The 12,327-nt window shown below is 46.0% G+C and overlaps 1 protein-coding gene across 4 annotated transcripts in view; it reads left to right on the plus strand.

The window, feature by feature from the left end:
- Positions 1–12,327, plus strand: part of LOC133535433 (plexin-A1-like) — a 508,851-nt gene that overhangs the window by 316,765 nt on the left and 179,759 nt on the right. The gene's annotated exons all lie outside the window — the stretch shown is intronic.

The raw sequence follows: 12,327 nt of genomic DNA on the forward strand, positions 1-12,327 counted from the left end.
CATGCTTCAAAACTCACCAAATTTGACACACACGTCGGTATAGCAAACATTCCCAAGTTATTAAGCAACCAAACCCCAAAAATTAAAATTGCGCGCTAGCGCCCCCTAGGAATAAAACAACAACAACAGACTGCTCATAACTTCCGTTAGGAATGTCATAGAGACATGAAACAAAAAACCTCTATGTAGAACTGACTTAGACCTAAAATTCATGATTTTACTTTCTCGGGCAAAAATCAACAAAAAGTTGGCAAAAACCCCTTCAATACAAAATGTTCGCCAAAAATGCTATTTTTGCCTCTTTGAGCTGTAATTTGACCCCCTTAAAATATTTCAAAACTCACCAAACTTGTACTGGCAGAAATTGCGATCTAATGAAAAAACTAAACCCGAAAATTAAAAAATGCGCTCTAGCGCAATTTTTGAATTAAACACAGCAAAAACTGCTCCTAGGAAGAAAACACAAACAAAACTGCTTGTAACTTTCCGTAGGAATGTCGGAAAGACATGAAACAAAAACTTCTATGTAGGTCTCACTTAGACCTGCATTTAAATGATTGACACCCTTCAGCAAAAATCAACAGGAAGTTAAAAATTACCCCGTCAAAATAAAAGTTTTGTAAAAACCCGTCACCTTTTTCAAACTTAAACTCCTCCGAGTGCGTTTGTCGTTTCGGCTTCAAACTCGCACAGGAAAGAGATTGAACCCTTTTGATTAAAACTATCCAACAAAGTTTTGATTACTGCGCCGGTTTTGATTTTACGCGCCTTCAAAGAACCCCTGCGCCAAGTTTCCTAAAAAATGTCATTTTTGCCTCTTTGAGCTGTAATTTGACCCCCTTAAAATGCTTCAAAGTGCAAGTTAAAGCTCTACTATGCAAAGCGAAAGCCATTTATCAACAACATCCAGAAACGCTGATCTGTAATTTGACCCCCTTAACATGCTTCAAAACTCACCAAATTTTACACACACATCAGGACTGGCAAAAATTGCCATCTAATAAAAAAACAAACCCCAAAAGTCAAAATTGCGCTCCAGTGCCCCCTAGGAAAAAACCCAGACAAAACTGCTTGTAACTTCTGTTAGGAATGTCGTAGAGACATGAATAAAAAACTTCTATGTAGGTCTGACTAAGACCAGGGCTTGAGTCTCGGCGGCAGCAGCCAATGGCGCGCCCGACCAATTTTTTTTTGTTCCAGGACATAATGCATCCCAATTCACACATTGTAAAAAACATGACCGTACAAACAGTGGCATGCAATTGTAAAATAGCAACAGTAAAACTGTGAAAATCCACAAATAGTAAATGAAGTTAATTCCTGCAAACCAAGAAACAGAAGAGTGTCAAGTTCTGTGGTCATATTTGCTTTAGTTATGTTTTGTTTATTTAAGACTCCACTAGTTCCTGTTTTTGTGCACCCTGGTTTGGTTTAGTTTCCATGACAACTCATTAGTTTTACCTGCCTCCTTTGTTTGGACTAGGGCTGGGCGTTATATGGAATATACTCGATATATCAGGGGTTTGTCTCTAGAAAATGACTATATTGTGATAGGTAGCAGCATGGGTAACATTGTCTCGCTATCGGACTGCAGGCCACGCCTCCTCGCCGCCTTCTTGCAGCAGGCTACAATGTGCCCTGTCTCGCTATCGGACTGCCGGCCACGCCTCCTCGCCGCCTTCTTACAGCTGGCTACAATGTGCCCTGCCTCGTTATCAGACTGCTGGCCACGCCTCCTCGCCGCCTTCTTGCAGCAGGCTACAATGTGCCTTGCTTCGCTATCAGACTGCAGGCCACGCCTCCTCGCCGCCTTCTTGCAGCAGGCTACAATGTGCCTTGCCTCGCTATCGGACTGCCTGCCACGCCTCCTCGCCGCCTACTTGCAGCAGGCTACGGCGTGCCCTGCCTCGCTATCACACTGCCGGCCACGCTTCCTCGCCGCCTTCTTGCAGCAGGCTACGGCGCGCCCCGCCTCGCTGCTTGCTCGCAGTCCACGCCTCCTCGCCGCCATCTTGGGCCGGGCTACGGCGTGCCCTGCCTCGCTGTCGGACTGCCGGCCACGCCTCCTCGCCGTCTTCTTGCAGCAGGTTACGGTCTGCCCTGCCTCGCTGTCGGACTGCAGGCCACGCCTCCTCGCCGCCTTCTTGCAGCGGGCTACAATGTGCCCTGCCTCGTTATCGAACTGCCGGCCACGCCTCCTCGCCGCCTTCTTGCAGCAGGCTACGGCGCGCCCCGCCTCGCTGCTTACTCGCAGTCCACGCCTCCTCGCCGCCATCCGGCGTCCCCTGCCTCGCTATCGGACTGCCGGCTACGCCTTCTCGCCGCCTTTTTGCAGCGGGCCAAGGTGTGCCGTGCCTCGCTATCGGACTGCTGGCCTCGCCGCCCGGCGTTTACGGCCGCCGCCCTTTTATACAGTGCGAGAGGAGATTTAAAAATTGTGCCCAGCCGGGCGACCCACGCAGCTGATAATATTTGCGGGGTCGATTCCGTCGATTCCGGCGTGGGGGCTTCACGGTGGCAGAGGGGTTAGTGCGTCTGCCTCACAATACGAAGTACCTGCAGTCCTGGGTTCAAATCCAGGCTCGGGATCTTTCTGTGTGGAGTTTGCATGTTCTCCCCGTGAATGCGTGGGTTCCCTCCGGGTACTCCGGCTTCCTCCCACTTCCAAAGACATGCACCTGGGGATAGGTTGATTGGCAACACTAAATTGGCCCTAGTGTGTGAATGTGAGTGTGAATGTTGTCTGTCTATCTGTGTTGGCCCTGCGATGAGGTGGCGACTTGTCCAGGGTGTACCCTGCCTTCCGCCCGATTGTAGCTGAGATAGGCGCCAGCGCCCCCCGCGATCCCAAAAGGGAATAAGCGGTAGAAAATGGATGGATGGATGGATTCCGGCGTGCCCTGCCTCGCTGCTTGCTCGCAGTCCACGCCTCCCCGCCGCCATCTTGGGCCGGGCTCCGGCGTGCCCTGCCTCGCTATCGGACTGCCGGCCACGCCTCCTCGCCGCCTTCATGCAGCTGGCTACAATGTGCCCTGCCTCGCTGTCGGACTGCAGGCCACGCCTCCCCACATTCCCATACATAGCGGCTGAATTCCTGGCAGCTGCTGGTATTTTCCCATAAATTGTGCAGATTTTTCTTCCCAGTGCATCTTTTCCATGGACTTGTAAATACATCTGGCTCCCGGCTGACTGACAGCCATGCCTGGCGAGGCATAATCTCTCCGATGGCGCACACTGGGACGCTCCGACTCATCCCTGCATCGATTCAGGCCCCCCCCCCCCCTGGTTGTCCGCCCTGTTACACCGGCCTTTATTAATTGCTCAACCTTCATCCAATTACCTCCGCCTTTATCTCCCCTCTCAACCTAAGGCGGCACAGACTCGCGAACACCAGCACGCTAAAAGCCGAGCCTCGGCCGTTATCTTCAGCAGCACACGGGTGGAGTCTTTCACGCCTCGCCGTCTCCACGTTAGAGGATTAGTGCGCCCGTCTGCAGGACGCGAGGTGAGCGTCGGCCAGCACACTCTTTTAGGCCGGGGGGGCAAAGGACGGCGGTGATGACGAGAGAAAGCAAGATTAAAACAAAAACTGAGCACGGCATGCTGGGAGGATTTCATATTTCCCTGTAGAGTGTTTCTTTACTCAACTGCAGAGATAATCAGGCGTCTGTAAGCGATCTTGCTCAAGTATGTGATGCCAATCAATGTTTTTCAGAGCTCGACTGACTCTATATTTTGGTATTTTATTTGCCTAGCACAGGGGTCGGGAACCTTTTTGGCTGAGAGAGCCAAGAAGTCAAATATTTTGAAATGTATATCCCTTAGAGTGAAGTGAAGTGAATTATATTTATATAGCGCTTTTCTCAAGTGACTCAAAGCGCTTTACATAGTAAAACCCAATATCTAAGTTGCATTTAAAGCAGTGTGGGTGGCACTGGGGGCAGGTGGGTAAAGTGTCTTGCCCAAGGACACAACGGCAGTGACTAGGATGGCAGAAGCGGGAATCGAACCTGCAACCCTCAAGTTGCTGGCACGGCCGCTCTACCAACCGAGCTATGCCATATAATATTTTTTTTAACACTGAACACAACTAAACGCGTGCATTTTTAAGTAAGACCAACATTTCCAGAGTATAATAAGTCTCTTATTCTTTGTAATAACATTGTTATTCTGAAGCTAACTGTGGAGGGGGCGTGGCCTGCGGGCCTGCAGCAAAGCGGGATGTTGCCAGGACCGGCCTCGAAATCAGCGTCAGGTGCATAGATGGCCCACCTGGGCCTTTTTATCTAATCACCTGTCGCTCTGTTATAAGCAGCAGCCAGGAGGAGAGACCGGGTTGAGGCTGGAGCCAGAGCGCGAGTGAGGACGAAAGAGAAAAAGACAATTGCTGTAAAGCAACTGAGAGAAAAATAAAATAAAACAATATTGTAACCCTAAAACAGGCTCTTGGTGGTCTGAAGAACCCCCAGGAGGGCAAGCCCCACACTAACCAATAATAAATTAATTACTTCTTACCATTAACGCAACTTTTTGAACATAAAAATGCATGAGAATGTTTTATATTTTGAACGTTGTTTTTAACACTGTGATTACAAGTGGAATTATTCATTACTTATCCTGTTAAGCAATGTCAGCTCAGATTTATCTGAGAGCCGGATGCAGTCATCAAAAGAGCCACATCTGGCTTTAGAGCCATAGGTTAATTTCATTTGGCCCTTGAGGCAATATCAAATTAACATTAGAGCTGAGCCGCCGGTAACACCACATTCACCGCTAATACTCATACTTGCCAACCCTCCCGATTTTCCCGGGAGACTCCCGAAGTTTATAGTGCCCTTCCCGAAAATCTCCCTGGGCAACCATTCTCCCGATTTCCACCCGGACAACAATATTGGGAGCGTCCTCTTGTCCTCCATACAAACAGCGTGCTGGCCAAGTCACATAAAATATGCGGCTTTCACACACACATACTTGATCAACAGCCATACAGGTCACACTGAGGGTGGCTGTATAAACATCTTTAACATTTTTACAAATATGCGCCACACTGTGAACCCACACCAAACAAGAATGACAAAACACCCACACCGTAACACAACATAAACACAACAGAACAAACACCCAGAACCCCTTGCAGCACTAACTCTTCCGGAATGCAACAATACACACCCCCCGCTACCACCAAACCCCGCCCACTTAATTTTTATTTTATTTTCAAATTTATTAGCCTGTGGAAAAAGTTAATGTGGATATTTACCTCAGAAGGCTGCAAATAGAAACGATAAAATTACATTTTATTTAATATACCACTGATGTTTTTTCGTTTGTTTTTTGAAAGTTGATTTTTTGCACTATTACGTTATAAAAGCTCGAGGAAGCCCGAGTACCCGGAGGGAACCCACGCAGTCCCGGTGAGAACATGCAAACTCCACACAGAAAGATCCCCAACCCGGGATTGACCCCAGGACTACCCAGGACTTTCGTATTGTGAGGCAGACGCACCAACCCCTGTTCCACCGTGCTGCCCGATTTAAGCCTTGCTTGTTCAATATTCATTGCAAAACTTGTTTGGGTCCCTATTAAAAGGTTAATTCCTTCAACCTTGGCCCCAGGCTTTGTTCAGTTTTACATTTCAGACGACTCTGTATTTGAGTTTGACACCCCTGCCTTAAGGGGACCTGTTTTTGGGTCCCCATACCGTCAGAGGTCCCCTAAAGGTGACTGTGTAAATAGAGCGATGTCCCCATTAAGTCAGCATTGCCAGCACACACACACACACACACACACACACACACACACACACACACACACACACACACACACACACACACACACACACTCATCCGTCATCCTTGTCCTAGCTGCCATATCCATTAGTTGCGCTCTCTGTGGGCCAACTGGTTCAGTTCTTCCTCTAGGCTAGACTTATCCTTTTCCCTCTCCCCACTTTGATGCCTCTCCACACCACCTTCTCCCTCACCTCCTTCTCACCATCCACACTCTGAGTATACTCCAACACGCTCGCTGCAGACGAGGTCAGAATGAGTTGTCGTCATTCCGACAGCAACGTGTGTAGGTAGGTCTTTATTAGGTAGGTAGGTCTTTATTAGGTAGGTAGGTATTTATTAGGTAGGTATGTCTTTATTAGGTAGGTAGGTAGGTCTTTATTAGGTAGGTAGGTCTTTATTAGGTAGGTAGGTAGGTCTTTATTAGGTAGGTAGGTCTTTATTAGGTAGGTAGGTCTTTATTAGGTAGGTAGGTAGGTCTTTATTAGGTAGGTAAGTCTTTATTAGGTAGGTAGGTAGGTCTTTATTAAGTAGGTAGGTCTTTATTAGGTAGGTAGGTAGGTCTTTATTAGGTAGGTAGGTCTTTATTAGGTACGTAGGTCTTTATTAGGTAGGTAGGTAGGTCTTTATTAGGTAGGTAGGTAGGTCTTTGTTGTCATTGCAACAAGTACAACGGAACTTTGTTTTCAGCACAAACCTGTTGATGATTAGACAAACAAACAGTGTACGGGGTTACAGCGCCCCGTAAAGTTATACAAGCTCCTAAGGGGGCCCAGTCTGGAGTGGGAAAAACCCTCCATAGCAAAGCACATGTACATATTACAACATACATCTCCAGATATCTAGCAACATAGGGAAGGTAGTTCAAGGTCATGGTGGTAGGTCGCAGCTCTCGGGCGCTGACCATCCATTCATCACCCCTACGGGATTTGCGTCGAGGACGTTGGATTGGGGGACAGGAGGGTGTATGTGTGGCGTATATATTTTTTTTGTGGATGTGTGTATAAGCCCATAGTGCATTGGTGTTAAACTCTGGCCCGTGGGCCAAATTTGGCCCACCGTGTAATTTAATTTGGCCCTTGCCGAAAATCCCCTGGGGCAACCATTCTCCCGAATTTCTCTCGATTTCCACCCAAACAACATCATTGGGGCGGTTTAGCTCGGTTGGTGGAGCGGCCGTGTCAGCAACTTGAGGGTTGCAGGTTCGATTCCCACTTCCGCCATCCTAGTCACTGCCATTGTGTGGTTGGGCAAGAGACTTTACCCACCTGCCCCCAGTGCCACCCACACTGGTTTGAATGTAACTTAGATATCGGGTTTCACTGTGTAAAGCGCTTTGAGTCACTAGAGAAAAAGTGCTATATAAATATAATTCACTTCACATGCCTTAAAGGCACTGCGTTCAACGTCCTCTACAACCTGTCGTCCCGTCCGCTTTTTCTCCATACAAACATTGTGTCGGCCAAGTCACATACTATATGCGGACTTTACACACAAACAAGTGAATGCAATGCACACTTGGTCAACCGCCATACAGGTCACACTGAGGGTGGCCGTATAAACAACTTTAACACTGTTACAAATATGCGCCACACTGTGAACCCACACCAAACAAGAATGACAACCACATTTAGGGAGAACATCCGCACCATAACCCAACATAAAACACAACAGAACAAACACCCAGAACCCCTTGCAGCGCTAAGTCTTCCGGGATGCTACATTATTTGAAAATCGATTTTGTACGTCACTATAAAGTTATACAAGCCTTGCTCGTTCAATATTCAATGTAAAACTTGTTTGGGTCCCTAGCAGAAGGTTAATTTGGTCAACTTTGGCCCGCGGCTTTGTTCAGTTTTAAATTTTGGCCCACTCTGTATTTGAGTTTGACACCCCTGCCATAGTGTGTCTCTGTTCCGCGGCCTTGATGTATTTGCCATCGCTAGTCCACAGTTCACAACAAGTGTGTGTCCATGAGAGACAAAAAAGGGAGTTTGTTGTGTCTTCCTGCAGTGATCTTCGGGAGAGTCTCGAAGCCAGGGAAAAAATCCAAGTTAAAATGATTTGTCCATCCATCCATCCATCCATCATCTTCTGCTTATCCGAGGTCAGGTCGCGGGGGCAACAGCCTAAGCAGGGACGCCCAGACTTCCCTCTCCCTATGTCTCCCCAACGTGTCCTGGGTCTTCCCCGTGGCCTCCTACCGGTTGGACGTGCCCTAAACACCTCCCTAGGGAGGCGTTCTGGTGGCATCCTGACCAGATGCCCGAACCACCTCATCTGGCTCCTCTCCATGTGAAGGAGCAGCGGCTTTACTTTGAGTTCCTCCCGGATGGCAGAGCTTCTCACCCTATCTCTAAGGGAGAGACCCGCCACCCGGTGGAGGAAACTCATTTGGGCCGCTTGTACCCGTGATCTTATCCTTTCGGTCATGACCCAAAGCTCATGACCATAGGTGAGGATGGGAACGTAGATCGATTGGTAAATCGAGAGCTTTGCCTTCCGGCTCAGCTCCTTCTTCACCACAACGGATCGGTACAACGTCCGCATTACTGAAGACGCCGCACCGATCCGCCTGTCGATCTCACAATCCACTCTTCCCTCACTCGTGAACAAGACTCCTAGGTACTCCTAGGTGACTGAAAGGATAAGATCACAGGTACAAGCAGCCGAAATGAGTTTTCCTCCAGATAGGGTGGGAACCTCTGCCATCCGGGAGGAACTCAAAGTAAAGCCGCTGCTCCTCCACAGGGAGAGGAGCCAGATGAGGTGGTTTGGGCATCTGGTCAGGATGCCACCCGAACGCCTCCCTAGGGAGGTGTTTAGGGCACGTCCAACCAGTAGGAGGCCACGGGGAAGACCCAGGACACGTTGGGAAGACTATGTCTCCCGGCTGGCCTGGGAAGGCCTCGGGATCCCCCGAGAAGAGCTAGACGAAAAGTCTGGGGAGAGGGAAATCTGGGCTTCCCTGCTTAGGCTGTTGCCCCCGCGACCCGACCTCGGATAAGCGGAAGAAGATGGATGGATGGATCCAACCCTTGATGCTGAGAGCCAAGCAGGGAGGTAATGGCTCACATTTGTATAGTCTTTGGTATGACTCGGTTGGGGTTTGAACTCAAGACCCAGACCTGGGCAAATTAAGGCCCGGGGGCCACATGCGGCCCGTTAAGCTTTTCAATCCCAAAAAATAATTTTAGATGTTTAAGATGGAATGTGTAGCTGCCATTATGATACAGTGTTGTTTGAGGGATGGAAGGTCACGGTCGTTCAATGTTGGTTTCCGGCCATGCCGCTTACGTGGAGTGATTTCTCCAGATTCTCTGAACCTTTTGATGATATTATGGAGCGTAGATGTTGAAATCCCGAAATTTCTCGCAATTGCACTTTGATAAACGTTGTTCTTAAACTGTTTGACTATTTGCTCACGCAGTTGTGGACAAAGGGGTGTACCTCGCCCCATCCTTTCTTGTGAAAGACTGGGCATTTTTTTGAAGCTGTTTTTATACCCAATCATGGCACCCACCTGTTGCCAATCAGCCCGCACACCTGTGGAATGTTCCAAATAAGTGTTTGATGAGCATTCCTCAACTTTATCAGTATGTATTGCCAGCTTTCCCAACTTTGTCACGTGTTGCTGGCATCAAATTCTAAAGTTAATGATTATTTGGACGCAAAAAATATAATATATCTTGTCTTTGTAGCATATTCAACTGAATATGGGTTGTATTTCGTTTATTTTTACATTTAACACAATTTCCCAACTCATATGGAAACGGGGGTTTGTTAATAATTACTCGTTTAAGGGGTTTACCGACTTAGTGTCGACTCGCCCTGAGGCGAGTCTTGACGTAGCCCGGCCCAAAACTTATCTAAGCTGCGGCTTTTTGTTCCAGCGGAGAGAAGGCGAGGAGGAGAAGAAGTGGAAAGATGAGAGCAGATATGAAATGTGTAACAGCAAGGAGACCCCGCCCTCCTTTTCAGTCTTTTGTGTTGCTTTCCATAGCAAAGTAACTTCTTCCCTGCTGTCATTTTCCACCTGATTGTTTCCTAATTCCCTGAAAACTTGTTGTGTCATCACGGGTGTTGTTGATTCGTGCATATTTTTTATTTGAATTGTTTCCTAATTCCCTGAAAACCTATTGTGTCATCACGGGTGTTGTTGATTCATGCATATTTTTTTATTTGAAAACGCATCTCATTTTCTCTCTAACTTTTCTTCCGTCCTCTTGCCGCAGCATTTTTTCAAAAGGGGAAAAACACGGACAAGGTTTGGCTGATTATTTTCCTCTCCGTGCTCTTATTTTTTCTTCAAAACGTACTGCTCGTAGCACAATGCACCGTGGATACGATGAATGCGCATCGTGCGAGCCCAGACGACGGCAGAAGGGAGGGGGAGGGGGGGAAGTTGAGGTTGTCATGGTAACACACACTGGGAGAGCTAAAAGGTAAATACTGCCATGGAGAGATGATGAGTAGTGAGTTGACAACTGATGAAAGAAAATCTTTGATGCTGATCTTTGATTGTTTTGTTCATTAAATTCACTGAAGCTAAATCCGGCTCGGTGGTTCTGTGGTTAGTGCACAGGTCATTTTTTAACGGCCCCACGGCGCATTTTAAAAATACGATTGAAACATTTTTAAAAGGTAAAAAGTGATATAAAAGAGCAAACGGGTGAAATGTAACAAGAAAATGTTAAAATGTTTACTATAATAACACAAAGCTGCCATGCAAGCTTTATTTATTTAAAAAATAATAATGAATCAAAATCAATGTCATTATTACGTCACGTTGAATTTTCCACTTTGAGATATTTTTGGGGGGAAAATGTTGTATATTTTGTGTGTTTTTTTTAAAAAAGGGCCAAAAATGAACAAACACAAAACATAAACAACAATAAAACTTATAATTGACGGATGGATCTGAAGTTGATCTCGAGATTATTGTGTAAAAGTAAACAATAAAAAAAATGTGTAATTTATTTTGGAATAAATCCCCAATAATTTTTGTGTGATTTGTTTTTAAGTGTCATTGCTCAAAAAAATAATAATTAATTAAAATCAATGGTGTTATGAGTTATTGACCTTTTTAACGCTCCAATTGTTATATAATCTCTAATAATCCACTTGAAAAAACAATTGGGTGAAAATATTGCATTTTTTATGATTTTTCCATTAAAAAACTGTTTTTTTGTGACAAAAAGAGCATACAACTTAAATCTTTAAAATCATTATATTGACAGAGAGACTTAATGTTGATCTACAGATTTAAAACTTGATTAACACTGAATAATGACACATTTTTAATATTTTTTTGACCAAAACCCTTTGGGGTCCCCTGAGTGGAGGCCAAAATGTATATTTTTTTATACATATATTGTATTGTTTTTTTTTTTTAAAAATGTCAAAATGGCCCCCGCTTGCTTTGATTTTTCAGTTTGCGGCCCTCAGTGGATAAAGTTTGGACACCCCTGGGTTAGAGTGTCCGCCCTGAAAATCGGTAGGTCGTGAGTTCAAACCCCGTCCGAGTCATACCAAAGACCAAGCCTGGGCGATTATTTTGACTCGAGGGTATACAATAAATCCACGTATTATGACATGGAACATGTTAAATCCACACATGATTGTTTTGGCGGTGATGATCTCCTGATGGCCCCACTCGACTCTCACTATTATGTTAGATCCACTATGGACTGGACTCTCACTATTATGTTAGATCCACTATGGACTGGACTCTCACACTATTATGTTCGATCCACTATGGACTGGACTCTCACTAGTATGTTAGATCCACTATGGACTGGACTCTCACTATTATGTTGGATCCACTATGGACTGGACTCTCACTATTATGTTAGATCCACTATGGACTGGACTCTCACTATTATGTTAGATCCACTATGGACTGGACTCTCACACTATTATGTTAGATCCACTATGGACTGGACTCTCACTATTATGTTAGATCCACTATGGACTGGACTCTCACTATTATGTTAGATCCACTATGGACTGGACTCTCACACTATTATGTTAGATCCACTATGGACTGGACTCTCACACTATTATGTTCGATCCACTATGGACTGGACTCTCACTAGTATGTTAGATCCACTATGGACTGGACTCTCACTATTATGTTAGATCCACTATGGACTGGACTCTCACTATTATGTTAGATCCACTATGGACTGGACTCTCACACTATTATGTTCGATCCACTATGGACTGGACTCTCACTAGTATGTTAGATCCACCATGGACTGGACTCTCACACTATTATGTTCGATCCACTATGTACTGGACTCTCACTAGTATGTTAGATCCACTATGGACTGGACTCTCACTATTATGTTAGATCCACTATGGACTGGACTCTCACTATTATGTTAGATCCACTATGGACTGGACTCTCACTATTATGTTAGATCCACTATGGACTGGACTCTCACTATTTTGTTAGATCCACTATGGACTGGACTCTCACTATTATGTTAGATCCACTATGGACTGGACTCTTACACTATGATGTTGGATCCACTAT

Source organism: Nerophis ophidion, linkage group LG16, assembly GCF_033978795.1.
Source record: "Nerophis ophidion isolate RoL-2023_Sa linkage group LG16, RoL_Noph_v1.0, whole genome shotgun sequence".
In the NCBI taxonomy this organism is placed as follows: domain Eukaryota; kingdom Metazoa; phylum Chordata; class Actinopteri; order Syngnathiformes; family Syngnathidae; genus Nerophis; species Nerophis ophidion.